Genomic DNA, 27949 nt, shown 5'->3' with positions numbered 1-27949 from the left:
TAAAACTCTCCCTCTTTTCATAAACAATAAAAGTTATTCTTTTCAGAGACATCTTGTATTTCCTAGATTTCACTTTGAAGCAAGGGGAAAGTTCTGACACATTTGGGTTCTTTGAAGGGCAATGTCAAATGTTCCTAAGACTGTTAACGCTGTCTTACACTACTAGCCTAAAGTTAGGGTTGTTAACAGCCTGAGGTGTCTTCCGAGGCTGAGATATATTCTCACACAGTTTTTGTTTGGAAGCTGGGTAAAACTTCTATATATGGGTGTTTTCATTTCTTGAAAATACAATTTCAGAAGATCTATGTAAACTGTAAATAACTTTGAACAGGAAATGGAAATTGAAATATTTTGATTTTGTTCAAAACTCAGCTGAATTAATTTCAAAAAAGGAAAAAATGATTCTGGTTTCACTTGCTTGGAAAGTCCTAAAGCATCGATACGGATTATATAATTTCAGCCGAAAAATTATTTGGAGAAAATGATTTCTAAAATACTATGCATAGTGATAAAAATCTCCCTCTCGCCTTTCTTGGTGCAGTTTTAAAATTTGACAGTCCACCGTTTATGATGAACTTATTCATCATTCATAAATATACTCTTACAGTCTTTTTATATGGCTCAACTGGACTCTAATGTCTATGTAAATACAAACTGGACTCTAATGTCTATGTAAATACAGATGATCACAGCAGATTACCATGGTAATCTAGGCTATTTGGGATTTTTGTCACAATTACCACTTTTGCTTCTGATATACTTTGTATTATCCAAAGTTTGATCATAAATGCAGGGAAAACAAAACAACCAAGTCAAAAAACCCCAAAACTTTAATGGTTTTATGGAATTGGGACATATTACTTGATCAGAATTGGAGCACTAAGATTCAAACTATTTACAATAATAAAAAAGTTTGACACCCAAAGAACACTGAAACAAACATGTATCCTGTAGGGTCTGATTTTTCTGTCTTCCAAAATGGATTTAGCTAAAGCTGGGGAAATCTCTACTGTCAAATGAAATAGATTAATCTTTGCTATGAATTTGTAATCATACTTGAGAAACAAAAAAGATTTAACTGGATTAAAAGTGTGTTATTGATATCAGGATTAATAATTTATTTGCATCACAAAAAATCTCTTCTGCCTCAATATTTTTTCAACTATTTAAAGAAGTTGGTAATATAGAATTTGTGTGATGAACAGTAACTGCTACATTTATTTTTTTTATAACTAAAAGCAGTCATAGTGCCATAACGGTTGATACCAGGAAGTATGTAATCCCTTCCCTTTTACCCTTCATGCCACCACTTTCCATCTTTCAGCTACTTAGGTATTTCTGCAAAAATAACATCTCTGTATCAGTGTTATTTTTAACTTTCTTAAATTTTTCTCTAATTACATAAAAGCAAAAAGGAGCTGTTGTAACAAAATAATAGGCAGGGAAAAAACGTCTTAAACTGACATGATGAAAGAAAAGTGCTGTACAGACTGCCACACTGTAGCAGTACGGGGTTTTCATTATTTTATTCTGTCATGCAACCCAAGTAAGAGAGACCCATTCAGGTGCAATAAACAATCCCTCATGCAACCAGAGCTGTGGTTTAGTGTATGTAAGAGCTATAAAGATATCCTCTGCTGGAAAGGAAATGTTGTATGAGGAGTATTTCAGTTAATGTTTCTTTCTTCCATGTTCACTTTCTCTTATAAATGAATATTGCTTCTTTATGCTACACCTCTCTTTCTTTATTTTTTTTTTTAATCTTTGCTGCTGTGGATAGTAAATTATATACTATATTTTGGTAAAAGTTGTGAGATATTTACCAGTTATTCGTGCTTTCTGTTTCTTCTTTTTTGTTGAGAGATTATATATAGAGAGATATATATTTATGAGAGGGGGAGAGAGAGAATGCAGAATGATGAGTTCCATTTTACTGAAAAGGGTGATGGAATGATCAGCCTGACATTTGTAGCTGTTGAGATTTCAGTCCCACACTTCCCTCCTTTTAATTTGCTGAATTGTCTACAGGACCGGGAGTTAGTCCGATTAGCAGCTTTCATTTATGGAGGGAAGGATGACAGTGTCTCAAAATGGATTTCCAAGTTTTTCCATTCTGCATCTGAGAGTCCTCCTTTATGTGAGGCATGGAAGTACAGTTTTGGCCAGGTCCCAGAGAAGCTGTGTTTGAAAGAGTCTGAGTGATGATACTAAAATCCAGGTGATGTCTGGAGTGATAGAGGTGATGATGTGTGCTGGTTAGTAAGAACTCAGAATTGAATCTTCTGATTTAGAGGAAAGAAGCTTCTGAGAGTGGAGAGGACGTGAGCTGCTTGGGCTGTAGCTAATCCAGAGTACTAAGGTGTGCCACAGGACTGGGTTGTTCCCTCAAATCAGAGGGGGCAGATACTCCCACAGTCAGTGGCTTGTTGGGGAGGAAAGTCTCTGAGCGGCAAAACATCTGTCTCCCTCCAAAGGACTTGCATCCACGGAGGGCTGTGCCAGGGCTGGTGACAAAGAAAACACTGTTTCCATGCTCACACCTGGATTTCTGTTATAAAATAAAATGTCAGTGTCAGATAAAACTAAACAGGAATTGCCCTGTTAAATCCAGAACTATACCTTCTGCATCTGAATTCTGGCATGAAGTTGCTGTCTTGTCCTTTAATCTTACTATCTTCTGGCCAAGCTGATACAGTTTACACTTACAATTTCCTGCTGTACAGGACAGTGCTACTGCTGAATGCTGAGGCTGCTTTTTTGTACTACAGGAATTCTCAAGTTTTTCTTTATTCTGAAACAGGACTGATCAAAGACTGTTAAAGAAATCTCAGACAAAACCAAGGCATGAGCTAGGCATACAGCAACATAGTTAATAACTTGGCTATTAGGGTTGCAATATGGGATCTCTGGGTTCCTAAGTTGCTTATACAAAGAAGTCCAAAGAAACTGGGAAAAAGCGTGGCTCTTCCTGTGGAATGACTCAAATTTTGGTTTGTCACAGTTTAATTGACTTTCTTTGGTCAGGGTGACTGACAGGAAGATAGCAGCAGTCACAGCGTTCTTCAGCTACCAAAAGTGTCATCCGGGACCTTCACCTCCAGTCAGCTGATACAACTGATAGGACTATGGAATATTTTTAAAAATCTCATCCAGTTTGACGTCTGATGAGAATGTTTGATTATAAAAGTGTCAACAAGCATTTCCAGCCAGATGGAGATATCAATTGCCTTATTATTCTTAGAAATTAAACCATGTGTGAATATGGGTTTAAATCGTTAACATTAAAGGTTACATTTCTAGAGTACTGTTGTAAGGTTTCCGTATCACCTGCCATTTAAAATATGTGCAATAGATCTTCAGTGGGACTTGCATAATGTGTTATTTGCCATATGTTATTTCTCTGTGGGTGGGATGAAATAAACCTTTACTTATTATATATGAAAGTCTGCCATTAAAACTAATTTGATCCCTTGAGAACTGGGAAACCATTCCTGAGTTCAGGGGAATAGATATGCAAACTACAAACCTGGCTCCTGCAGCTGAGCTTCTGGAAGGATGAAACCAATCTGTGAAGGATGCAGTATTCCAGAACTGTCTTATGTATTTGTGATGCTTCAGACATCAGAAGACGCTTGGCAAAGGAGCTGCCTGATGCGCAGCTTTTGGGTTACCCTGGGAGGCTCCACGGACTTGGCCAGTGTTGCTGAGTACTAGCAGGCATCGTTGGGAGCCAGCTCCTTCCTGTTGCTAAGGCCTAATTAAAATGTTTCTTCTTATAACCATAAAATTCCAATTTTGTAAGACAAAAAGAATTTGTATGCCTGAATACTCTTATTATTATTCCTCCTCTCTAGCCACTAAACAATAGCAGGACAGGACACAAGGTGAAACGTGAATGTTTTCAGACAAGGTTAGGAGATCCCTTGATTACCAGTAGTGTTGATAAAGACTACTCCTGAAGAACAGTGCTAGCATTTGCAAGTTCTTGCTATTTAATGGGATGAATTCATCTGCAGTAATGCGTGTTTTATTCTATTTGAGTACTTTATTTTTTTCATGGGGTTAATACTCTGAATTCTCAGTAGCTGTTTCTGTTTGTTTGCTTTAGCCTTTTATGCCAAGGCACTTCCTCATTAAGCATCTAGGGAAATATTAAAAATAACAGTTCTGGTCAGCAGATATAGCCACGGTATGAATTCAATACTGTATGGATGTAAAATATAGCCTAGGAAAAGGAATTAATCTCAGTCAAGCTATTCTTACTTACAGATGTGATATTAATGATTATTGTGTCTACAATGTCTCTTAGCTTAATTAATCATCAATAATGTTTATAATTTATTATCACTGTAAATGAAGTAATTAGAGTACCCTTGTAATGGATATTTACAGGTGTGCCCTTTGGAAGAATATTGCAATGTTCCTTTTATAATTTTAATGCCTTTTAATATTAATTCTTTTTAGTGATAAAGTCTTATATGGTACCCTTTTAGAAGACTAGAAAAAGATAATTAATCTTTAACTTTTTTGTGGCGGATTGGTTTGTGTGGAAAACAAACTACAGTGCTCTGCCTAGAATGAGAGTAGAGGGTGTTTTAATGGTAGGGGGACTGGCAATTTGTTTTCAATACAGGGAAATAATACTAGGTTAAAAAAGTGTTTGCTTATTGTAATCATTTTACCTCACCTTCTCAAGTGGAGTACTGCCAATAAGGTTAATCCCTTTTAAAAAAAGAAGCAAGCAAACAGACCCCCCAAAAGACACCTTGTTTTCCTTAAAGCAGAGATGATAACGGGTACAAGCAATTTCTCTTCAGAAAATGAGCTGAAAATAAACAATGTTGGACCCTTGAGTTTATGAATTTGGTGCTATCCCAAAGGATATACTAAAGGAAGCATATAACTGCTTTCTTTAGAGAACCTTGAGAGACTCTTATTTTTAGTGATCAGAATAATATATTTATTTTTTTTTAAATAGAGGAGACCACAATACATAAAAGCAAGATTTTTAGTGTCTAAAACTACTAGCAATAGTGATTAGAGGCAACAGTTGGCTATGGATTAAGGTTATTAGCATGCACTCTACCACTAAAGGCTTGGGAAGTGGAGTAACAGATGTGTGTTTTAATGAATCTGAAAAGTCTTATGGCAGATCTTCAGGTGTATGCACTAAGAATGGTTCTGGTGATGGCAGCTCTGGCCAAGGGAGTTCTGCAAAAAAGAGCTGTAAATTGTAAAGATTAACATGTGTTATTAATGTAATCATACCATTAAACAAATCAAATACAAAAAAAAAAAAAAGAAATGTCATTTCTCCTCTTACAATCTTCCAGGGGTATGCAGTGCTGGGATTGTCATCAGTCACATTAGCAGTAGACAAGTGTCCTTGACTGATCAAAGGTTGTGAGGTATGTGGCCCTGCAAGGGAGATTTGTAAGAAGAGAACAGAGAACCTGAGAAGACAACTGAAAATAAGTGTAAAGAAGGTGTGGCAACTGGGATGAAGACTACTGGAAAATAATTTGGAGACAGTGTGCATCAAGCAGTTCCTCTCTTCAGTTATATGTGTTATGTTAAATAACATGATAAAACCAGAGAAGAGTCAGGGATAGGCAAGACAATGCCAGATACAACTGTTTAACTTAATGGAAAATATGGGCCCAAGATAGCTGTATTAATGTTGCCGGTGTTTTGTTGCAGTATCAGTGCAAGAGTTAAAGCATACAAAACGCAGAAATGCATTTTCTTCAGAAATGCAGAAAAAAATGTAGAAATAATTTCTTTTCAAAAATGCAGATGTAGAAAGATTGAAGCAGTATGCTAGTGAACACCTTAATAGGGAAACAGGTGAAGTGGTGAGCTGCTTCCCAGGTAGTTGAACAATCTTTGGAAGAACTGTCTTTTTTGAGAGTTTTAAGAGACCCTCAGAAGGTGCTGGTAGTATCATAACTGAATTTCTCAAACAAAATTATATATAACTTTTGATGGCTTGGAAGTTTGAGGAGAAATGGCTGACTGACATACAAAACTTTAACATTTTTGTTTTCAGGTAAATGTGGTTACCATATTCAAACAAATATTTTTATACATAGAAGAAAAATACAATTCCTTTGTGGTTTTGGGTTTGGTTTTTTTTTTTTAAATAACAACAGTATATAGCCCACAAATTTCAAGTCCAAAAAATGGTGTGTAGCAGAGAAGATACAATAAAAAACCGTAGGAGGCCAATGAAAAAGCAATTGCAGCAAATTCAATAAAATCCAGTCAGCAAGAGGCAGAGCTGGAGAGACATGATGATGAGTGTCTGTTGGAGAGCTATCTGTTTAAATTCCAGCCTGCAGTTTACGAAAGAAGTAGGGGAAAGGGCAGAAAGTTGGTGCTGATTGACACCTAAAACATTGCAGTGTGGCTTACCAAAATGGAGCAATGCAACTTACTGGATGGAAAGAAGGGTGGAAGAATGTGCAGTCATGAGCAAAGGCCTTATGTGGTGCCAGGGTATTGTGAGGAGAGTCGTAAGGGACGTCAGGGAATAGGAGGTATGTCTAACTATGACAACAGTGTTTTTGTAATCCATATCCTTCCATCCTTGATTTATGATTTGCTTATTGAAACAGAATGGATCTCAGAGAGATCCAATTAAACTGAGTAACTTCCAAATTTGAAAATGTGAAAAAATAGGATGAGAAATACTCAGTTATTTGTCCAAGGCCCCAGGAGGTTTAAGTGGCAAAGCTTGGATTAGAGTTTAGTAGCTTCAGTCTTCTGTGCCTAATCTATTTTGCATGTTTCTTCTTCCTATCAAGACCACAACTCAGGAGCAAAAAATTACATAAAAACCTCACTCCGGGTTTGTTGGTTTTGTAGCTAAAAAGCTGCAACCTGCAAAGGCTGGTGTCTGTGATCCTACCATGTCCTATGAAACTGCTTTTATTAGAAATGTAACAGGTTTTAGACACTTGTGTATTAGAAGAAATACGTTCTCTTAAACTTGTACTTTGGAAATGGCTTGTTCCTCAATCAGTATTCTAAGAACCTGAAGAGTCACTGAACAACTGTAGGTTACATCTGAATATAGCACAGACTGAGGCTCTCATAATTTTATGGCCCCAGATAGTCCCAGCAGTCCACTTGTATGATTATTACTTTTAATTAGAACTGACAGAAACCTTTGTCAAAGCCAGATTTTTGTGCAGAGTGTAACTATCCATTTTCACCTGGAAGGTTTGGATCAGGCCCTTGCCTTGAGGTGTGGGAACCCCACAGCTTGGTTAAGTAATAGCTAAAGGAAAAGCATCCATCTCCTTTACCCTAATCAGATGACCTATAAAACTTGTGAATCCCAAAGGCAGTGGAGGTCTGACAACTCCTGGTAGTCACTGTGTGTAAAACACCGATCCTTTGTGTTAACTGAGCTTAGCAGAGGCTGCAACTCTCAACCTTTACCTGGGAAGTGAGGAGAAGCAACCAGACTGTGGTGGAAAAATGTATTTAAAAAAAAAAAGAAATTAACACCCTGAGAGGAGCCAAAACTTGAGAAGGAAGAAAGCCCCATCACCAGTATCAAACTCCTGGCAAGTATTCCAGAATACTGATAACTTATAACCATGCCCTTCCCAGCCCTCTTGAGAGAAGGTGCTATTAACCACAGGAGCTACGTGGACACTGGTAGGGTGAGCTTACACCAGAGTAAGAAGTAAAGACTTGGAAGTATTTTAACTGTATTATTTAAGTTTTTCTGTATTAGATAACTCAAACTATTAGGCAGTCAAAACATTAAGTAGACTAACAAGAGACTCTTACTAGTAACCAAAAGGTGTTTTCTTTCACCCATACTAGCATTTTGTAACACTCCCATTAAATTACTGGTGAAATACAGATCTTCATTTTGAGCTGTTGCGTAATATTAGTGTTAACTGAGCTTTCAGCTGGATGGTAATAATTTGTCCCCATAACTGGATCACTGCTTGCTTTACTGGTCAATGTGCATGTGACAGGGAACAAACTCTGTCTCTTTAATGTAATTACAAAAATGAAGATATATCCTATGACCTGATATACTAGTCAGATCATAGACCTTGATCACTTCAAGTTGCTTTGCTCTGACTGTTATAGCTCTGCATTTTTGGTTTTGTGAATGTTATTTTCCAATGGACCACTGGTACACGTCTAAAAAACTGCTATACAGAGCTCCCTGTGAACAATATACATACATGCATAACTTTTACATGTCCTTTAGAGCCTAAGAAATCTGCCAGACACAGTGAAGGTGAGTGTCTTAGTTTCTCAGGCAGGCAACCTGTCAACTGTAAAACTGAGCTGGTAGACGTAGCTGGTGAACACAAACATTGTGTACTTGAACATCATAACGCCCAGCTGGTGCCTGCCCCTCTCTATGCTGGCAGGTGCTTAAAAGAAGTGATTTTTGTGCTGTTCTTCAGAGAGAAGCAACTTTGCTCAGGTCAGCTCCTTTCATCTTCCCCAGGACAGGATGGCATGGGGCCAGGTCACAAGTCCAGTTAGCAGATTGCCCTGCATAAGCAAATCTCATTTGGTTTGCCACCTTGTGTAGCAAAAAGGAAAGAGAGGCTTAGTGCTATAATGCTTCCCCACCCCGTCTTTTTAATGGTTCTGCAATTTATAACTTACTATTCATTTCTCTACCCCAAAATTTAAAGGTGATGTAGATGCACAGAATCAGTTGGCGGAGAGGACAGAGGGAAAGAAGCAACTGTGATGAATTACTTCTTTTCTTTCTGTTTGCATTGCCTCACCCCTATGAGAAGGGCTTAGTTACAAGCTAAAAAATAACCCGTTCTTGTGAAGTATTGAAAAGTCATGGTATCTCAAAATGAAAATCATTACAGATAAGCACGATTCTCTTAGCTGCTAGCTACTTAATATAAGACGTCAGATCTAGTCTTTGTCATCTTTATTCCTAAATAAGTGCACTTTGAGTTAAGCTCTGTAAGTAAGAATTAACCTAGAAATGTGTCATGCTGGCATTATAACCTTGAAAAATCCTGAATTCCAACATGTGCAGATAATTGCCAAAAGCTGATGAAAATTTCACATAAATGAACAGTTATGAAGTGTTTCTTGTGTAATACAGCACTGAATCTGCCCCTAACTCGTAAGTGGAGCTGTCTGTAAAGTGCCTGTAAGACTGCAACAAAACCACTGATTGCCCAGGTGCAGCCTGCTTTGGGGAGGGGGTTGCAGAAGGGGCTGCAGTCATGGCCTCCTTACAGTGAAGTGTAGCCTAGATTTTTTGTGTAGGAGTTTGGTTGTATTTAAGTGGTCTGCTTAGCAGCCAGTAAGGGCTAGCAATCAAATCTGGATCAAACACTAGCAAGTGTTTAAAAATTCATTCGTTTCCCTGAGAATTTTTTTTTTTCTTTGACAGGTAGTGTATATAACAAAGGGTTCTTTGTTCTGAATTTTTTTCATATTAAACACCCTGTCTTCTCACAGAAAGTGCTCAGGAGTTTACAAAAAAAACCTAAACAAACCTGTGCATGGGTATGGAGCTACTATACCAATAATATACTAATATTAAGTATTATCTTTTTTTCGTCTATGTAGGGACTCTCTCCCTGTCTGGCATGAAGGTTTGTGAGGGTATGTGAGGTAGGACTGGGTTGGAATAGGTGGTGTGGCTGACATACTGGGTCAAATGCTCCTTTTGTGAGTTGTTTCCTAGCAAACACACAGCTGTAAAATAGTGGTATTTGTTTAGTAACGTCACTGCTTGTTCCATATAGCTGTTTATGCCTCAACAATGCATTCTAATTAAAAAAAAAAAAAAATTAGAGAAAGTAAGACTACTGAAAAAAACATTTTTGGTATGACTGTATTATAACCACTTTCTCTGCGTAAGAAAAAAAAGTGCTACTGGAATTGCATATGATCACTTTCTATAGAGAAATTTTTAGCTCTGGTGACTCCTTTTATAGTGAGAGAAGTAAAATGTTTATAACATCGAGCTAAATTACTTGGAAAAGATGCTAACAACAGAAGAATCATTTTAAAATTAACCCTTAGAAAAGATAACACAATCTATCAGGTTAAATGAAGTCTCATTAAATGAGACATATGAATGCAGGTACAGTAGTTGCCCAGTGGCCCGTGCTGACAGCTGGTAATACAAAGAGGCTATTTGGATTATATGTGCATCGGTAGCTTTGGTTTATGGCACTTGTTTACCTCAGCTTGAGGACTGATGGGATTGAGACAAAAATAAACTAGTGGTTCTCATACCTGAGGCCTCTCTTTACATTCTACTCTGTAGTGATGTGCTTGCAGAGGAACAGAGGCTCATAACACCCATCAAGAGTAAAAACACCTGTAAATACCTCATTAAAAAGGAGATTTTAAAAAGAATCCGTTTCTAACAAAGTATATAATGCAAAGTGATACAATGTTAGTAGTTAGTAGTATTTGGGTTAAGTCACAGAATCAACTAGGTTGGAAAGGACCTTGAATTTCATCCAGTCCAACCGTTAACCTCACACTGACCGTTCTCAACTCCACCAGATCCCTCAGCGCTGGGTCAACCCGACTCTTGAACTCCCCCAGGGATGGGGACTCCACCCCTGCCCTGGGCAGCCCATTCCAACGCCCAACAACCCCTGCTGCAAAGAAATGCTTCCTAAGAGCCAGTCTAACCCTGCCCTGGCGCAGCTTGAGGCCATTCCCTCTTGTCCTATCGCCTGTTCCTTGGTTCAAGAGACTCATCCCCAGCTCTCTGCACCCTCCTTTCAGGGAGCTGTAGAGGGCGATGAGGTCTCCCCTCAGCCTCCTCTTCTCCAGACTAAACACCCCCAGTTCCCTCAGCCGCTCCCCATCAGACCTGTGCTCCAGACCCTGCACCAGCTCCGTTGCCCTTCTCTGGACACGCTCGAGTCATTCAATGGCCTTTTTGTAGTGAGGGGCCCAAAACTGAACCCAGTCATCGAGGGGCGGCCTCACCAGTGCCGAGTACAGGGGTGAGATCCCTTCCCTGTCCCTGCTGGCCACGCTAGTGCTGACACAAGCCAGGATGCCATTGGCTGCCTTGGTCCCCTGGGCACACTGCTGGCTCCTGTTCAGCCGGCTGTCAATCAACACCCCCAGGTCCCTCTCTGACTGGCAGCTCTCCAGCCACTCCTCCCCAAGCCTGTAGCGCTGCTGGGGGTTGTTGTGGCCCAAGGGCAGCACCCAGCATTTGGCCTTATTGAAACTTAGCCCATCACTCCCGCCTGTCTGTCTAAAACTTTTCCTTTCAAAGATACAAATATCATGGTACTGATGTGACAGCAAGTGCATGTGGGAAGTGTTCAGGAGGATCAATTTCCTTCTCGTTTCCTCATGAAGTGTTTTAAGCTTCATTTCCCTCCAGAGTAGCAGAGTTACAGGATGGGTGCCTGATGCTGCTGGCCTGTCAGGTTGACATTGCTCTTGATGTGGTTTGAGTCTAATTTTTTCATCTTAGAAATTTTCTTCTTTTATTGGGGGGGGGGGGGGGGCAACCTCTTCAATTTGTAAGGAGATTTATCATTTAACATTTATGGCCAGTGATGACATCAAAGCAGTGCTAGCAGTATTAAGCAATATATGACATTATCTAATTTTACAACACTGATTCTACTTAAATTTACAGAACTGGAGGTGAAAGTTCACTTCTTTCTTGCCATGTCACTGTTCATATGTTGTCCCATATTTTGTAACTGACAGGATAGCTGTGTGCCCTGTGTACAGCGAGTGTCTGTGCTCTGCTGGCTGCCCTGCAGCTCCCTTTCCCAGGTCTGCCCTCTGGCCATGTTGTGACTGGTTTGGGAGTGCATTTATAACAGCTCTGCCTGGTTTTCTTCTTTTCAGACTTAGCAACAGATTTTTTTAAAAATGTGTTGCTACAGATCCTTTTTATAAATACTGGGATAACTTTACTTACCTGCCTGCAAGGCCAGATAAAATAACAATGTTGAACAGAAATGTCATGTTTAATAACTATCTAATCTTAGAAATTCTAAACAAAATCTTGGAAATATAGGCAGCAAATATGGTAATAAATGTTATTTTATGAAAAATCTGTATGTATTAGAGTTAAATGAAATCTAAAACTATTACTGTTTTGAGAACTCATTCTTTAAAAAAATACCATGTTCAAGCTACTTCAATAAAGCTAAATCAACTAATGTATTAGAATAGTGTTCATTTTTAAAATTTCTTTTCATGTACCCTATTAATAACATACAGTGCAGAACAGCTTGCGGTTTTTTTGTGGGTGTTTTTTTTTTTTTCCTGCGGGCACACATAGAGCTTTGAGTAAACCTTCTTGCATTTAAATTGCATCCATCCCTCTTTAGAAGAACAACTAAGACTTGAACTGGGTGATAGGATTTCTTTTTAAATATAAATTGTTAGTATTGCAAGTTCAAATACTAGTTCCAGACACTGAAAAAGCCTGAACACCACAAGGACTGTGGGTGTTGCATTAAGGCCTGGCGTTCCCTAATGCAGTAAGGCAGGATCCCTTGGCCTAATGGCCACTGGGGAGAAATTAAGCTCGCATCAAACATAGCGTAAAACTAAAGTAAATGAGAATGAAAAGCATAAATCTACCGGGAAAGGTAGTGTTGCCCTTTCACAGGGACCTGTAGTTATGAATTAGTAGTCTATCGTACTAAATTTCAATCGATAGCCTTACCTCTGACATTGCATTTACTTTGTAACTTTAGTAAGAAAGTGATGTGACTCATCAGGCTAGTGATATCCTTTTGTGTGTCAGACTAACATGGAAGTGTGGGCTGCAGGATGGGCTGTTACTCCAGTGTTTAACAGGATACATTTGGCAGAAATCTTCACTTTCATTTAGTGACTCACATGGTGCCAACAATAGCAACATATGTATAGAATATTAAATACTGAGCAGTCGTGGCAGCAAAAAGCAGCTAATACCACATGGTACCAGGGCAGAGTTAATTCCATAGTTAATATGAATGCATCATGGCACTAATATCTTTCTGTATTACAGTATTTAATTAAAGTTATCTAAAGCTCTGCAATATAAACACTAACCATGACAAACATAAACTCAGCAGAATAATCTTATCCAATGTGAATTTTGGGGGCTTAACACTGGGACTTAGGGCAGTGTCATGCTATGCTCTGGTATTGTGTTGGCATTACTCTACCACAGGAATTAATTTTAGGAATATAATAATAGATGTTCAGGGAAAGCAGCCTTAACCTGGTCTTGTAGCCAATTTAAATGTAATATTACACACATTGGCATATAGTTATGATTCCTTTACTGTAGAGGGGAGAAAATGGTTGTCTCTTATCTATTATTGTTTGGAAAAACTGGATCAGTAAGAATTGAAAACAAAAAGTGTCTCGATGTAGTGGTAGTTTTCTTGAAAGAGTGCAGATTGAAGACGACATTTTTTCCCCAAAATCCACTGCTTCTTTTCCTTCCAAGAATAATATTTTCTCTAAAATTTAGCGACAGAATTGAAAACAAATTTTCATTTTATGTAAACTGTATTCTGATAAGGTATAGAGTGAGAAATTGAAAGGTTGGATCACAACTCTAAGCCTGGCCAAGAACAGGCTGTTGTTTTGCCTCATTATTAGAGAATCTTTAGCTGTTTCCTTGCTGTTCCATATGATGTTCATTTTTAATACTTGCAAACAGTTGAAAGGAAAATGAAATCACCATGTTCTAAGAAATGCCTTACACATCAGTCCATTACTGGAAACTTTCTCTACCCTTCGTTTACTCAGCTGAAGCAAATGAGACCAATCGGTTTGACAGCGCTGTTGGAAGTGGATCTGATACTCACTCGGGATAGGTTTCTTGGCCTGCAACCATAGGTAGGAAAACTGGATTAAGATGTGTAGGAATGGCAAATGATCTGGTGAATCATCTTGCTGTTGCTCAGTATTGTGTTTTGGCTTGCAAAATGCATTTCATGTTCTCACTACCATTTCTTTTCTATGTTCTTTGCTCCATAGACCAATTAAAAGTGCTGTAGTACACCCCCTTGTCATTTTGAAGACTTAGCCAGCAGCACTTCTTATTCAGAAAATCATTTTGAATATTTAAGCTTAGAGGCAAAGGGACTTCTTGCCTGAATTTTCTAAAATTCATTTTAACAGGGTCAATATAGAAGTTAATAGGAAAGGATATCTTACCCCCCACACATTATTCCTTGACTTAATCTTGGTAATATCTACCAGTCTATCAAAATTCACCAGGACTTTCTAGATCCTTTTCATAGTAAGCACACATGTATGTGTACACACACGTGTACTTTGTTGCTGTGTATACATGTGAAAATTCATAACCTTGGGGTGCTCTCCTTATTTTGAAAGGAATGTAGTTGCACAATGAAAACTCTAGTTGCTGTTTTCCAAACTAAAACTGCTAAACGTATTCAAGCAGATTTTTGGCAAAATCTTCAGAGGAAAAGTTGTTTGAAGACATTTGCCCCTTTTTCTTCTCAATATGTATTTGATTGTAAAATCCACTGTAAGAAGTCTTGGAATGTAGGAACTTTTAGAATCACTGATGCTCTGTGCAGAAAATACTTCTGTCCTTTTATACCCCTGCCCAAGAGTTTTCTATTCCCACTGAAACTGAATCCAGGGGAGATTTTGACACCAGGAAAGAGAATATCAAGCTTTTAGTTATCATTCAATTGCCTAATTGTTCCTACTTTGCTGGGAATAAATGTCTTCACAAATATTTCTCCTTTCTTTGTTTAATTTATTATTTGGTAGTTAATTACCTGCTAACATATGTCCCCACAGGGACCATACAATATGAATAAACGTGTATAAATAATAGAAACTTTCTGCATAAAAATCTATTTGCCTTTTGTTTTACTTCTTTTTAAGCTCCTTGCTTAGAAGGTTGCTTTCTGTGGCGGTGTCTCTACTGTGGAAGAGTTGTATTTATTTTATTTCCTATTCAAATGTTTCACTTTGTCTTACTCATTGGTAAGAAGGGAATCCACTTTTCTTTGTTTACTTTTCTCCATATTATTAATATTATTCAAAGAAGAATCAGACTCTTGCATGGAAAACAGAAAGCTTATTCATTAATCTGTTAATGACAAGGTCTTCTTGTAATTGCAGACTGTCTTCCTTTCTAGTATTTGATTTATTTTTTTTTCTTCCAGAAATGACTATTTTGTAGATACATGCCAAATTTAAGCCTCCTGTCTTTCAGGTGACTTTTGATTGTGTTACAGAGTTTACGTAGAAGCATTTACTACTTTGTATTTTTCATGTTACTTTTCAGCATTTGCATTATTTGGGTACTTTAATCCAAACTGAAGCAAAGATTCTGGTGGATTTGGTGGATGGACCACTCTGTGGATAAGGAATTGGTTGGATGGTCACAATCAAAGAGTTGAGGTCAACAGCTCAATGTCCCGGTGGAGAGCAGGGAGGAGTGGCATTCCTCAGGGGTCAGTGTTGGGAAAAGCGCTCTTTAATATTATTGTAGTTTGAGCCCACAGAGTAACTGAGCACTACACAGCTGTTCACTCACCCTTTCACCCTCAGGAATGGGAAGGAAAAATAAAGCAAAAGGCTCAGGAATTGAGGTAAGGATAGGGAGGGATGACTCACCCATTATGGTCACAGACAAATTACAGATTCTTTGGGGGAAGAAAAAGAACATCAGCAATTCAAACACTAACACCAACAACACTTAATGGAGTAGGACAGTGAATAGTATTACCACATCTTAAAAACACCTTCCCCCCCCACCCTCCCTTCTTGCCAGGCTGAGCTTTGGTCCCAGCAAGGCAGGAGCAGGGGATGAGATTATGGTCAGTCCCACTGCTCCTTCCTCCTGGCAGGGGGACCTCCTTGCACTCTTCCCTGGCTCCAGCATGGGGTGCTTCTCACAGGAGACAGTCCTACATGAACTTTCTCCAATGTGAGCCCTTCCCTTAGGCTGCAGCCCTTCCCTTAGGCTGCAGCCCTTCCCTTAGGCTGCAGCCCTTCCCTTAGGCTGCAGCCCTTCCCTTAGGCTGCAGCCCTTCCCTTAGGCTGCAGCCCTTCCCTTAGGCTGCAGCCCTTCCCTTAGGCTGCAGCCCTTCCCTTAGGCTGCAGCCCTTCCCTTAGGCTGCAGCCCTTCCCTTAGGCTGCAGCCCTTCCCTTAGGCTGCAGCCCTTCCCTTAGGCTGCAGCCCTTCCCTTAGGCTGCAGCCCTTCCCTTAGGCTGCAGCCCTTCCCTTAGGCTGCAGCCCTTCCCTTAGGCTGCAGCCCTTCCCTTAGGCTGCAGCCCTTCCCTTAGGCTGCAGCCCTTCCCTTAGGCTGCAGCCCTTCCCTTAGGCTGCAGCCCTTCCCTTAGGCTGCAGCCCTTCCCTTAGGCTGCAGCCCTTCCCTTAGGCTGCAGCCCTTCCCTTAGGCTGCAGCCCTTCCCTTAGGCTGCAGCCCTTCCCTTAGGCTGCAGCCCTTCCCTTAGGCTGCAGCCCTTCCCTTAGGCTGCAGCCCTTCCCTTAGGCTGCAGCCCTTCCCTTAGGCTGCAGCCCTTCCCTTAGGCTGCAGCCCTTCCCTTAGGCTGCAGCCCTTCCCTTAGGCTGCAGCCCTTCCCTTAGGCTGCAGCCCTTCCCTTAGGCTGCAGCCCTTCCATGTGTTGCAGTCTTCCCAGTGCTGACCTACAACAGTGTGGGCTTTCCACAGAGTTTGTGCTCTGGTATGGTGTCCTTCATGGGCTGCAAGTTGGCTTCTGCTCCACTGGTGATCTCCATGGGCTGCAGGAGGACAGCCTGCCCTCTCACCAAGGGCTGCAGGGGAGACTCTGCTCTGGCACATCTCCCCCCTTCCTCCTCCTCCTTTCTTCCCCTGACTTGGGTATTTTGCAGAGGTGTCTCCCTCACAACTCCTCCTCCTCCTCCCCATTTCCTCTTAAATACAGTATCCCAGAGGCACAGCCACCATCACTAATTGTCTCAGCCTTGGCCAGAGGCGGGTCTGACTTGGAGCTGGGAGAGCTTCAAGAGGCTTCTCAAAGGGGCCCCTGCTGTAGCCCCCTCCCCTGCTACCAAAAACCCCTGCCACACAGAAACCCAACACAGACATCTGTGTTGGTGACATGAACAGTGTGGGATTGAGCGCACCCACAGCAAGTTCACCAACGACACCAAGCTGTGTGGTGCGGCCGACACGCTGGAGGGAAGGGATGTGCCATCCAGAGGGACCAGGACAGGCTGGAGAGGAGGGACTGTGCGAACCTCATGGAGTTCAACAAGGCCAAGTGCAAGGTCCTGCACATGGGTCGGGGCAATCCCAAGCACAAATACAGGCTGGGCAAGGAGTGGGTTGAGAGCAGCCCCAAGGAGAAGGACTTGGGGGTATAAATGGATGGAAAACTGACTGTGGGCCAGCAATGTGCACTCACAGCCCAGAAAGCCAACAGTGTCCTGGGCTGCATCCAGAGCAGTGTGGCCAGCAGGTCAGGGGAGGTGATGGACCTGCTCAAGCAGGTTCGGAAGAGGCCACAGAGATGATTGGGGGTCAAGCACCCTCCCCTGTGAGGACAGGCTGAGAGAGCTCTGATTGTTCAGCCTGGAGAAGAAAAGGCTTCAGGGAGACCTTATAGTGGCCTTCCAATACTTAAAGGGCCTACAGGAAAGATGGGGAGGGACTCTTGATCAGGGGGTGTAGGGATAGGATGAGGGGTAACAGTTCTAAACTGAAAGAGGGGAGATTTAGATTAGAGATAACGAAAGAAATTCTTTTCTGTGAGGGTGGTGAGGCCCTGGCACAGGTTTCCCAGAGCAGCTGTGGCTGCCCCCTCCCTGGCAGTGTCCAAGGCCAGGTTGGACGGGGCTTTGGGCAACCTGGGCTAGTGGAAGGTGTCCCTGCCCGTGGGGGGCTGGAACTGGATGATCTTTAAGGTTCTTCCAACCCAAATCATTCTGTGTTTCTGTGATGATTCAAGGAAGAGATCTAACTATTGTTTTTTCCTGACAATTTAACATAAAAGGGGAGAGCTGAGCTGAGATTTTTCCCTACAGCTTGTGACTGCTGATCAGAGAAAAAGCAACTTTAGCCATAAATTATGTCCAGCTATGGACACAGATTTTTAAAGGGGAATTTGGGAGGCAAGGTGTTGGGAGAGCAATGCTGGTGTTATAGTCTCCTTGTGTGCCTCCTTTTGTGCATTTAGACCTCCTTTTCTGACGTTGAATTTTGCATTTAAAAAAAAAAAAAATATTACCGTTAGCTCATTTTGAATACTAGAAGTGAATTCAGGAAGAGTTCTGCTCAGCTGCTGCCTGGTGTATTGCACACATCCCCCTACAAAAATTACTGGCAGTTTCACAGACGCATGGCTATTTCAGGCCCTAAGGACTAAAATCTTCTGAAGCTTATTTTCGTTTTAAATTGTTAGTGAACTAGAGAAAGGCACAGGGTTGCTGCTTTAAACTTGCCAAGGCAAATTTCTTCTCATTGGCATGTCCCTGGTCTCTGACGTGGTAAGGCAGAGAAACCAGCCTACTCAGACCTGCACATTCCTGCTGAAACTGTCAGCAGAAAAGAAAATCAGGGGCAAGTGTGACAACTCCCCTCAAAATGTGGCTAAACCCAGCAAGTTATTCTACTACACCATGAAGTTCAAGATGCTTACATCAGTGTTGGCCATGTTTTGCAGATCATGTCTTGCTCTGTTATATCTACTAAGAAAGAAAGCATTATACACTCCATTGCTTCTTCAGCCATTTAACTTGGGAGTAGAACTGGTTTAAGTAAAACTGTATGGTTATCTCAATCTGTTGCCTTTTTTTTTGTGAAATATTTATTGATTTTTTGTTGTCATTTGTATATGTGCCAGATAGCAGAATTAGTCTTAAGGCTGGAAGGGATATCCTAGCCATCCTCTTGCCCTAAGAAGGAGTTAGTTATTTGTAGGCAGCTGTTTCTCAGGGGTGTTGTTTAAACCCTGTGTGATGGATTCTCCAGAGTTTCCCAGGCTCTCTGCCCTAGTGGAATAGATCACTGCTGTGGTGGGTTGACCAGCCCCCCACAGCTGCTTCATCACTCCCCCTCCTCAATTGGACAGTGGGGAGAGAATGTAATGAAAGGCTTGGGGGTGAAGGTAAGAACAGGGAGAGATCATTCAGCAGTTACTGTCACAGGCAAAACAGACTCGACTTGGGAAAAGTAACTTAATTTATAGGCAATCAGATCAAAGTAAGGTAATGAGAAACAAGCCCAAATCTTAAAACACCTTTCCCCCACCCTTCCCATCTTCCCGGGCTTAACTTTACTCTTGATTTCTCCACGTCCTCCCGGCCAGCAGCAGGGGGACGGGGAATGGGGGTTGTGGTCAGTTCATCAGACGTTGTCCCTGCTGCTCCTGCCTCCTCAGGGGAGGACTCCTCACACTCGTCCCCTGCCCCAGCGTGGGGTCCCTCCCACAGGAGACAGTTCTCCATCATCTTCTTCCCTTGGGCTGCAGCTGTTCACGTCCTGCTCCAGCGTGGGTCCCCGCCACGGGGTGCAGCCCCTCAGGCACAGCCTGCTCCAGCGTGGGTGCCCCACGGGGTCACAAGTCCCGACAGAAACCTGCCCCAGCGGGGGCTCCTCTCTCCGCGGGGCCACAGCTCCTGCCAGGAGCCTGCTCCAGCGCGGGCTGCCCACGGGGGCGCAGCCTCCTTCGGGCGCCCGCCTGCTCCGGCGTGGGGCCCTCCCCGGGCTGCAGGTGGGTCTCTGCCCCCCCGTGGGCCCCCCTGGGTGCAGGGCACCGCTGCCTCCCCATGGGCTGCCCCACGGGCTGCGGGGGAACCTCTGCTCCGGGCCTGGAGCACCCCCTGCCCCTCCTGCGGCACCGACCCTGGGCTCTGCAGAGCGGTTTCTCTCACATGTTCTCACCCATCTCCTGGATGCTGTTCCACAGTGGGGTTTTTCCCCCTTTCTTAAATACATTATCCCAGAGGCGCTCCCACTGTCGCTGATGGGCTCGGCCCTGGCCAGCGGTGGGTCCCTCTTGGGGCGGGCTGGTTTTGGGCTTTGGCTCTGTCGGACATGGGGGAAGCTGCTGGCAGCTTCTCACAGAAGCCACCCCGTAGCCCCCCACTACCAAAACCTTGCCACGCAAACCCGATACAAACTGCTTATGTTTAAACTTTGTTCCCCAGATCGTATTTGAATTTTCCTTACCCCAATCAAAGCTAGTAACCACCTACAGGAGGTACCATGAATGTAAAATAACTATTCCAGCAGTCCCCTAAGATTTAAGAAAAATGTAACTGTCTTTCCTCTTCAGAGCTAAGTAGGCCTCTCACTCAGTTGCCCTGCACAGACCATGTCTTCTGTGCCTCGCATCATGCTCAGTGCTCTGTCCTGAACTGTTCTTCTGATGTTCCACCTCTTTCTTGAGGTGTGATGCCCACAGTGAGATATGATAGTGTTGTTGAGGCCCTGACAGGTCCGATGGGCAGAGAAAAGGCTATAATCCTCCTGTTCGTACATCCCAGTCAGATTTGTTTTTTTCCTGATAGGATGAAAATGCTAATTTCTACTCAGCCTGTGATACTTTTGCTTTCTGGCCAGCTGCTGTTAACCAGTCTTTCCCCATCTTATATTAGTGTTGTTCCTGCCTGTATGCGTAATTCTTATAACCTTACATTTTTTAGGTAATTTCTTCAGTTTCATAACAATAAATTCTTTTGCTTCAACTTATTTGCTAAAGCCATCTTTATATCACCTCTGGGCTTAATATCAATCTTTTTCCTTATATTATCCTTGTTGTCAGTGATGATGTTGCATATCCCTTAACTCAGGGGAGACCCTCAGACTTCATTTAGGATATCTGTCCATATTGATTGCTCATACAGGGGTGTATGTACATGCCTCTAATTTTTTTGGCTTGCTTTCTTCTGCTGTTTTCCAGGTTACTTATGAGAATATTACACAAGTCCTCAAAGCTATACTAAAGTCTTGATTTAGAGCACTTTTCTGCTACTATAGAGGAAGACAAAAGATATACTGTCATACACAGAAAAATATTCTTTTTATATATGTAGGAATTGTTATTGACAAGTACAGTTTGGCTGCTGTCACCTTGTTTGTTGGGAACTTGAAAATTATTTGAACACTTGCCACTATCTTTCAAGGAATCGAGGGTAAAATTACCAGATCATCATTCCTTCTTCATTTTCCCCCCTTTTAAAGATAAGCACCGTGTTGGCTTTTTTTTGACATATCTTTTTGTTAACACAGCTTCTCAAAGATAACTACTAACATATCTAGGATTTCATCAGTCAGATATTAAAGTAATTTTAAAATCTTTTGCATTTTTCTCCATGCTTGTCTTTTGCTACTTCTTGAGATGATACACAGACTACATTTTTCTTTTTGACTAGATGCATCTTTGAAAAAAAAAAAGAAAAAAAAAAAAGAAAAAAAAAAAAAGAAGGCTTAATTAAAAATAGGTAGTAAGCAGTTTAATTGAATTTGTGGAATGCTACATGGCATTAGATATTTGCTTTTTTATCCTCACCCCATGTCACCAGACACTACAGGGACAGGCAGGTTCTGTTAGGAAACCTTGGTAGAATGAGGACTAGCCACAGGGTTGTAGTTATAATTAGAGCTTTATTATTACATAAAATTTTAATAATCAGCATAAGTTATTGTTCTGTACAATTTCGAGCAGTTTGCATAGTACCTTATTGTTACACAGAATTTTTAGCAATTTCCAGAGCATTCAGTTAAGGAGAATTTCTAGTAATTAGTGTGGCTTTCTTATTAGCTAGAGTTTTTAGTTACCTAGAATTAGAGTCAGCTGGACACCTGTAGATCAGGTCAAATTCTTAATAATCAGCGTGTGATATGATAATCTAAACAGAGTTTACCTAAAAGGACATGAGTGAGCCTTCCTTGAAGGAAAGATACGATGGTGGAGGGATCCCTCCCCACGAGGGCCATCACAAGTTTTGCTGTCTGGCAGCAGTTCTGGTCTAAGTCCCTGGGCCTTGTAGCTGCCTGATGTTATAGGCAATATCTCAGGTGCTGTTATGCTTCCTTGTTTCATAACAGGTGTCACCACGTTCTGGTGATAATGCTCGGTGGGCAAATAATCTTGTTATAGTGCAGACAGAGTTTGTCTGTTCTATAACAGGGGTTGCCGCATCGTGGTGACAAGCACAGTGATGGGAAGGGAAAGAGAAAAGGGGGTGATATGTGATCAGCATGATTACATATTATGGCCATTTGCCTTAAAAATGGTGCTGGTTATGCTAACCATATTACCAGCGGTCAGGAGCCAGGGGGTACTGGTCATATGCCACGCTGGAATCTAAAATGAGAAGTGACTAGAGTCAGGAGAAAGCCTCGGAAGAGCTGCTAATTGCAATCCTTTAGAAAATGTATTGCTGGATTTTCCATCTGTGTGTATTAGAGCAGTCACTGCTATGTCCCAGTTTGGACCAACTGCCTGCGGCCTACTTCAGGAATTAGGGGTGTTCATATATTATATTAGCTTTATAAATATCACCTACAAAATGGTATCCTTAAAAAAAAGGAGTACTTCCTATGCATAAGAAAAGCTAGATGATAATACAGGTATTTTTCCTTCACTAGAATAAAAAAAAATATCTAGTTTATCTGGGGATAAAACACTACATTTACCTACAAATGATCAGTCTTTTTTTCTGGTCATATTTTGCTCTTTGTTTAGTTCCTGTCACTTCGGTCCATTCCAATAGTGCAGTTTATTCAGCGCTATCTATCATCCTGCTGGAGTAGCATCTTCATTACATCAAGCTCTGAGAGCGTGTATCTGTCTCAAAGGGCTTGTGGTGGTCTAACCAGAAGAAAAAAAATGCAAGCATGTTATGCTTTATACAACAGCAATGCATAAAGCATTGTAAGTCATTAATAAAATATTTATTCGGTGCCTTGAGAACAAAATGATTAATGATCTTAAAGTGTGCTTTCCATGGGAGATCAATCACTGAATAATATAGAGACAAGAGTGGGAACAGGGATATTTCCAATGGGGTTTCATAGGAAGGGTAGTAGGCCTTGGTCATTTTCCAGGTCACTGCAGAAAAACAGACAAGTTTAAAATTACTTTTGGCAACACTTGCAAATGAAACAAAGTGACCTGAATTATGCTATATTATGCCTCTTCTTTGGGAAAAAAAGTGTATTTGTAGCCAAATGAATCATGGTTTCTGTAGGAACATGGTCATGTTACCACAGGATGTGGGAATTGTCAAAAAGGCAGTGGCTACGGAAGATTTTGTATATTGTACTATATAGTCAGGTCAGCCTGAGCTCCCTGTGGATGAAGCTAAAAGCAACTACAGTCCCCTGACACTGTAATCTGAGCAAGCAGATGTGTAGGCATAGTATAATATTTTAACTTAAGGTACAAGGCGTAACTAGTGGCTCAAACTGGAAAAAGATTAATTCAAATGAGAATAAGGATGTGAGCTTTTCGTAACAGCTATGACTTGACATTTTATTATGTTCTTACTTAAACTATCAGCTAATTAGGGACCAAAAAAAAAAGAAAATGGCTAGGAAGAAACACTAAAGTAATTTATGTATACCCTGGAAAGTGTTGTATTTTATATAAATACAATATGAAAATGTAGTTGTCTCCTGAAAAGTCCAGGGAAGTATAAATGGCTGCGATGAAATTCAGTTGCATTTTCATGAAAGTAACGGACTGGCCTTTCTACATTTCCCTCAGTGGCAATGGTAGATGATGCCTTTTGTAAGGTATTATAAAATTAAAATTATAGATAAACATAATATTAAAATATAGGTACATAAATAAATTATACATACAATAAAGCAGATTAAATAGTGTAATAAATATATTGTAACTAAAACTATATATTCTTTTGATAATAACAGCCAAGAAGAACAGAGAGAATCTTAAACCCTCATTTATGTAAAGGGTCCTCAGACCCCAAATATCTCTGGTGTCTCCTAGAAGAGAAGATATTTAAGTCCAAGGAAAGAGGAGCTAATTCCAGAGTTTCTAGCTGCTTCTACTCCCATGTTTCCAATGTTTCTCTTACCTAATACCTGTCATCCTTGTTTTAGATGCTATCATCTATACTATGCTTTGTGAATTCACTTAAAATAGAAGAATGGGCATTATATCTTACTTTATTACAGACATTACTGAACTTCATAATTAGTCTCATTATGTTGTCATGCTTTATGTTATATAATACGCTTACATGGTGCAACTGCTATTACATAATAGATGATGATTTCATAACAGGGATCATCTCAGAAGATTATTCAGAATAATCGTAGACCTAAATTCAACATGTCAGTACAGATCTGCTTAATTTTAAAAGGCAATGGTAACCTTCTATTTAAAGGGATGACTCTTTCCCAAAGATTAGCGTATGCATGTGTACTTTCAAGTACTGGTCCTAATATAAGTAAACACCGATTTTACTTATTTCCAGCTTCACTGTAAAACCCAACCATTTGGGTCTTGTGCAATAAATGATTTAGAAGAAAACTTCTGAACTGACTTTTTAATCAAGAGAGTGTTACAGATGATAATGTTGAGGCACCTGTACAAAAAGACACAGACTCTTTTGCAAGGAATATCTTAGGTGAAGACAAAACACATGGCAATAAACACCAGCACACTATGTCTAGCGACTTTTGCTTCAAGAAGATATTTAAATATCAAAGACCTAAAAGAATAGCATATTGGAAGAAGAGTTCTCCCTTTGCTTTTTATTCTCTCTGGAACCACCCCGCTTGTATACACGTAGCAATGCTACCTTGAGAACATACTACTGCATACTGTATCTCCTTGGGGCTTTGCTCCTTTGACTAATCAGCTGGGCTCATGGCTGACTAAAATCATGCTACTGAGGCCAGATAAATTCCACCAGCAAGCTTCACTTGGCCTGCTCTGAGCTGCTTCCAGGGCTGCAAGGGCTAGAAGTAGGAGATGGTAGGCTGGATCACCTTTTTCTGTGTATCCATCGTGTGACCAACAGGGATGAGCCTAGTCATGGGACCAGATTTCCATGAGCAGTCCCACCCTGGGAAGGCAGAAGGAATGTGAGTGTAGCTCACAAGAAGTAACATAAGAGGCTACATGGCTTGTCCTGACCGGAAGGCTGATGCAAATGGATTAATACACTTGACTGAAGTTTGAATCCTGGCTCTGAAATGGGCAGCAAGGCTATTTGAACTGCAGCCCCTTGATGGGGAATTGAGAGGTGCCCTCAGCCAGCACAGTTGTGCAAATAACGTGTGCTTGTGAATGCCAGGTCTGCCACACCAAAATATGCAAAAGCTTGTTTGTAGTGGGTAGAATATTGTACTTGTTATATAAGGGTAACTTGGACAAGCATTTCAGAAAATGCTTTAGAGTGATTTAAACAAAATGCTAGTAATCTTACCTTGGTCTATGAAACAACGCTCTCCTCCCAAAGAGTTGCATACCTCAACTGAACAGTAAATGAGTAGTCTTCTGCAAAAATGTAACGAATGTTTTTTCTGTTGGGGGATTTTCATTTGATCCTGCCAAATACTATGTGGATGTGAAGGAATATGTTTGTATACGCAATAGGTATAGATGTTCATTGGCTTTTATGATAAGGCAAAACAGAACCAAAGAAAATTACTCCTGCTGAATTTAAAGGCCTATTAATTCATCTCTCCCAGAGGAAATGACTCTATGGGTAGAAAATTCCTACTAAGTCTGTAAATGAATCCATATTTATTTCTGATAAGGAATGATGCGTCTGTTGCTATGACTTTCTATACAAGCAGTGGGAGAAGGGAATTAAAAATAGCAACTGCTCTTACCTCTTTCCTATGTCAATAGCTTATGATAGATGTGCTGAGATTAAAATGAAATGGCTGTAGAAGAATAGCAGTCAGAAAAGCAATACCTTTCTATCCAATGACCTTTACAATTTAAAGGATGAAAAGATACATTATGCACAAACATTTTGTTATCTTCAGGAACAAAGTGCTAGTAACTGAACTCGGGATGGTGCGGCCTGAATACAAATGAGCATCCTAATTGAGCTGATTTGATCTTTCTTAAACTGTAGTCCAAGTCAATAATATAGTGTTACTGAAAGAAGCAGTCCTCTCATTAGAGGTGGCACACCATGACAGAGAGTATCCCACCGTGGCATCTATGCTGTCATCGATTATGCACTGCTAATCAGTGAACTGTGGCATTAAAATCAAAGGTCTCCCTTTTGCTGTCAGCTTCTTTTTTGCCAGGTTCCTTTAGGTTCATTTCTTGAGCAAAATCAAAATCTTACCAAGAAAAAACACCATCTTATGCTCACCCTGTTTTGTCGGGGTTTGGTTTGGTTTGCTTCTTTTAGGGGAAGAATGAAAAAATGAGTCACAAGTGACGAATGATAGTGGCATTGCTTGAGATGGCACTGGATGACATTACAGTCATAAGGCAGCATAAAAATCTTTGTAGAATAAAATAGAATGGTTTTCTCTGATATGATCAGGAAGGGTAAAGGAGAAAAATTACACTGTTTTTTAGTGTGATACACTTTAAAAAAATCCTTCCTCCCTCCTACAAAATGTTGCATTAGAAATTCCTTTTAACTGGGAAACGCTTCTTTTGTGTGAAAAATGCAGATAACAGTTCTGACTGAAAACTGTGATTGAGATGTTGTTTATAAAGTCATATTGCTTATAGTAATTCAGAAGGTAGGATTTGTGACATGCTGTGTTGCTTCCTAAAGCATACGATGCCAAGGCGTCCTGGGTTGCATTCACTATTTTGTTTTCTGTAGTGTAACATTCCCGTTTATAAGACATGGTTGTGACCATAGATCCCTCTACCTGAGAACTGTTCTCCATCCTATCGAGTGGGAGTTACTAGGTGCTTGAAGTGACTCCTCTGAATTACAGAAGAGAGAGAAAGGGCTGCTAGTACATTTTTTATGACACCCTTTGATTATATAGCTAGCTTCAGGGTGCTGTATATGTTTTGTTGTTTCTTCTGACCTTTGGGAAGAAGGAAAACTACTAACTGGTTGAGATATCTGAATCAAATACTGTATTTTATGAAGTTTAGTGGGGTTTTTGTGTTGTTTCTTTTTTTAACCCCCACATCTGATGTGGTGATAATAATGCTCTATCAATGTTGTGTAAATTTTGGAAACAACACTGAATGGGTCTGATGGGGTTTCTCCCGCCACCCCCTTAGTTATTTAAAAGTCAAAGTAAATAAACTTAATATTCCTCCTCCCTTCGACTCCTAACCTTTAGTGGTGCTGTGCTCTGCTGAGCAGCTGATGTGTCTCACACCACCCATAGCTCTGCTTCGCTGGGGACTATGATGTTGCTTATGTATAAATAACATGCATGATCATTTAGTAGGGGCTGGGATTTTGGATGAAAACAGACTTATAAATGCAAGTTTGTTATCAACAGGCAACACATTGTAAAAGGTAATGGTGTGCCAAATCAGTTTTAATTTAAATAAACTCTACTAAAGAGTTCTGACATGTTAATTCAAAGTTGAAATGAAGCTCTGGTGCTTTTGCAGATTTCTGTAATGAGCAAATCCAGTGTTTCTAGAGGATATCTTATTTTGGACTACAACTGAAATCTAGGCCACGTGCTTTACTTCCTCTCCACTTCCAATAAATGTAACTATCCTCTGAAAATTAGTTGCAGAAATGGTACAATGGGATTAAAGTAAACTGTGTGGTTTTTTCTGTGCTAAATGGTACACAGCTGTGTGAACCTGGAAAAGGCATTTTTGATTGCCAGAGTTTTGAGCATCGAGCTGGATGACTTTTTGGCTCAAATATCCCACTAATAGAAGATTCTGAAATCAGAAGCAAGTGTTTGACTTGGTAAAATGTTCATGTTGCTTGCTTTGGTTTTAGCATGTTAGCTATCCCACTGCCTTTTTAAGGGAATATTTATGTGCTTAAACTTAGTTCATAAGAATCTTA

At 40.7% G+C, this 27949-nt stretch overlaps 1 protein-coding gene across 1 annotated transcript in view; it reads left to right on the top strand.

Moving 5' to 3' along the window:
• CNTNAP2 (contactin associated protein 2) overlaps positions 1–27949 on the top strand; it is a 1190827-nt gene that overhangs the window by 314407 nt on the left and 848471 nt on the right. The gene's annotated exons all lie outside the window — the stretch shown is intronic.

Source organism: Athene noctua, chromosome 2, assembly GCF_965140245.1.
Source record: "Athene noctua chromosome 2, bAthNoc1.hap1.1, whole genome shotgun sequence".
Lineage (NCBI taxonomy): Eukaryota > Metazoa > Chordata > Aves > Strigiformes > Strigidae > Athene > Athene noctua.
The sequence above is the reverse complement of the archived record's forward strand: the minus strand, read 5'-3'. Positions and strand labels throughout refer to the sequence as shown.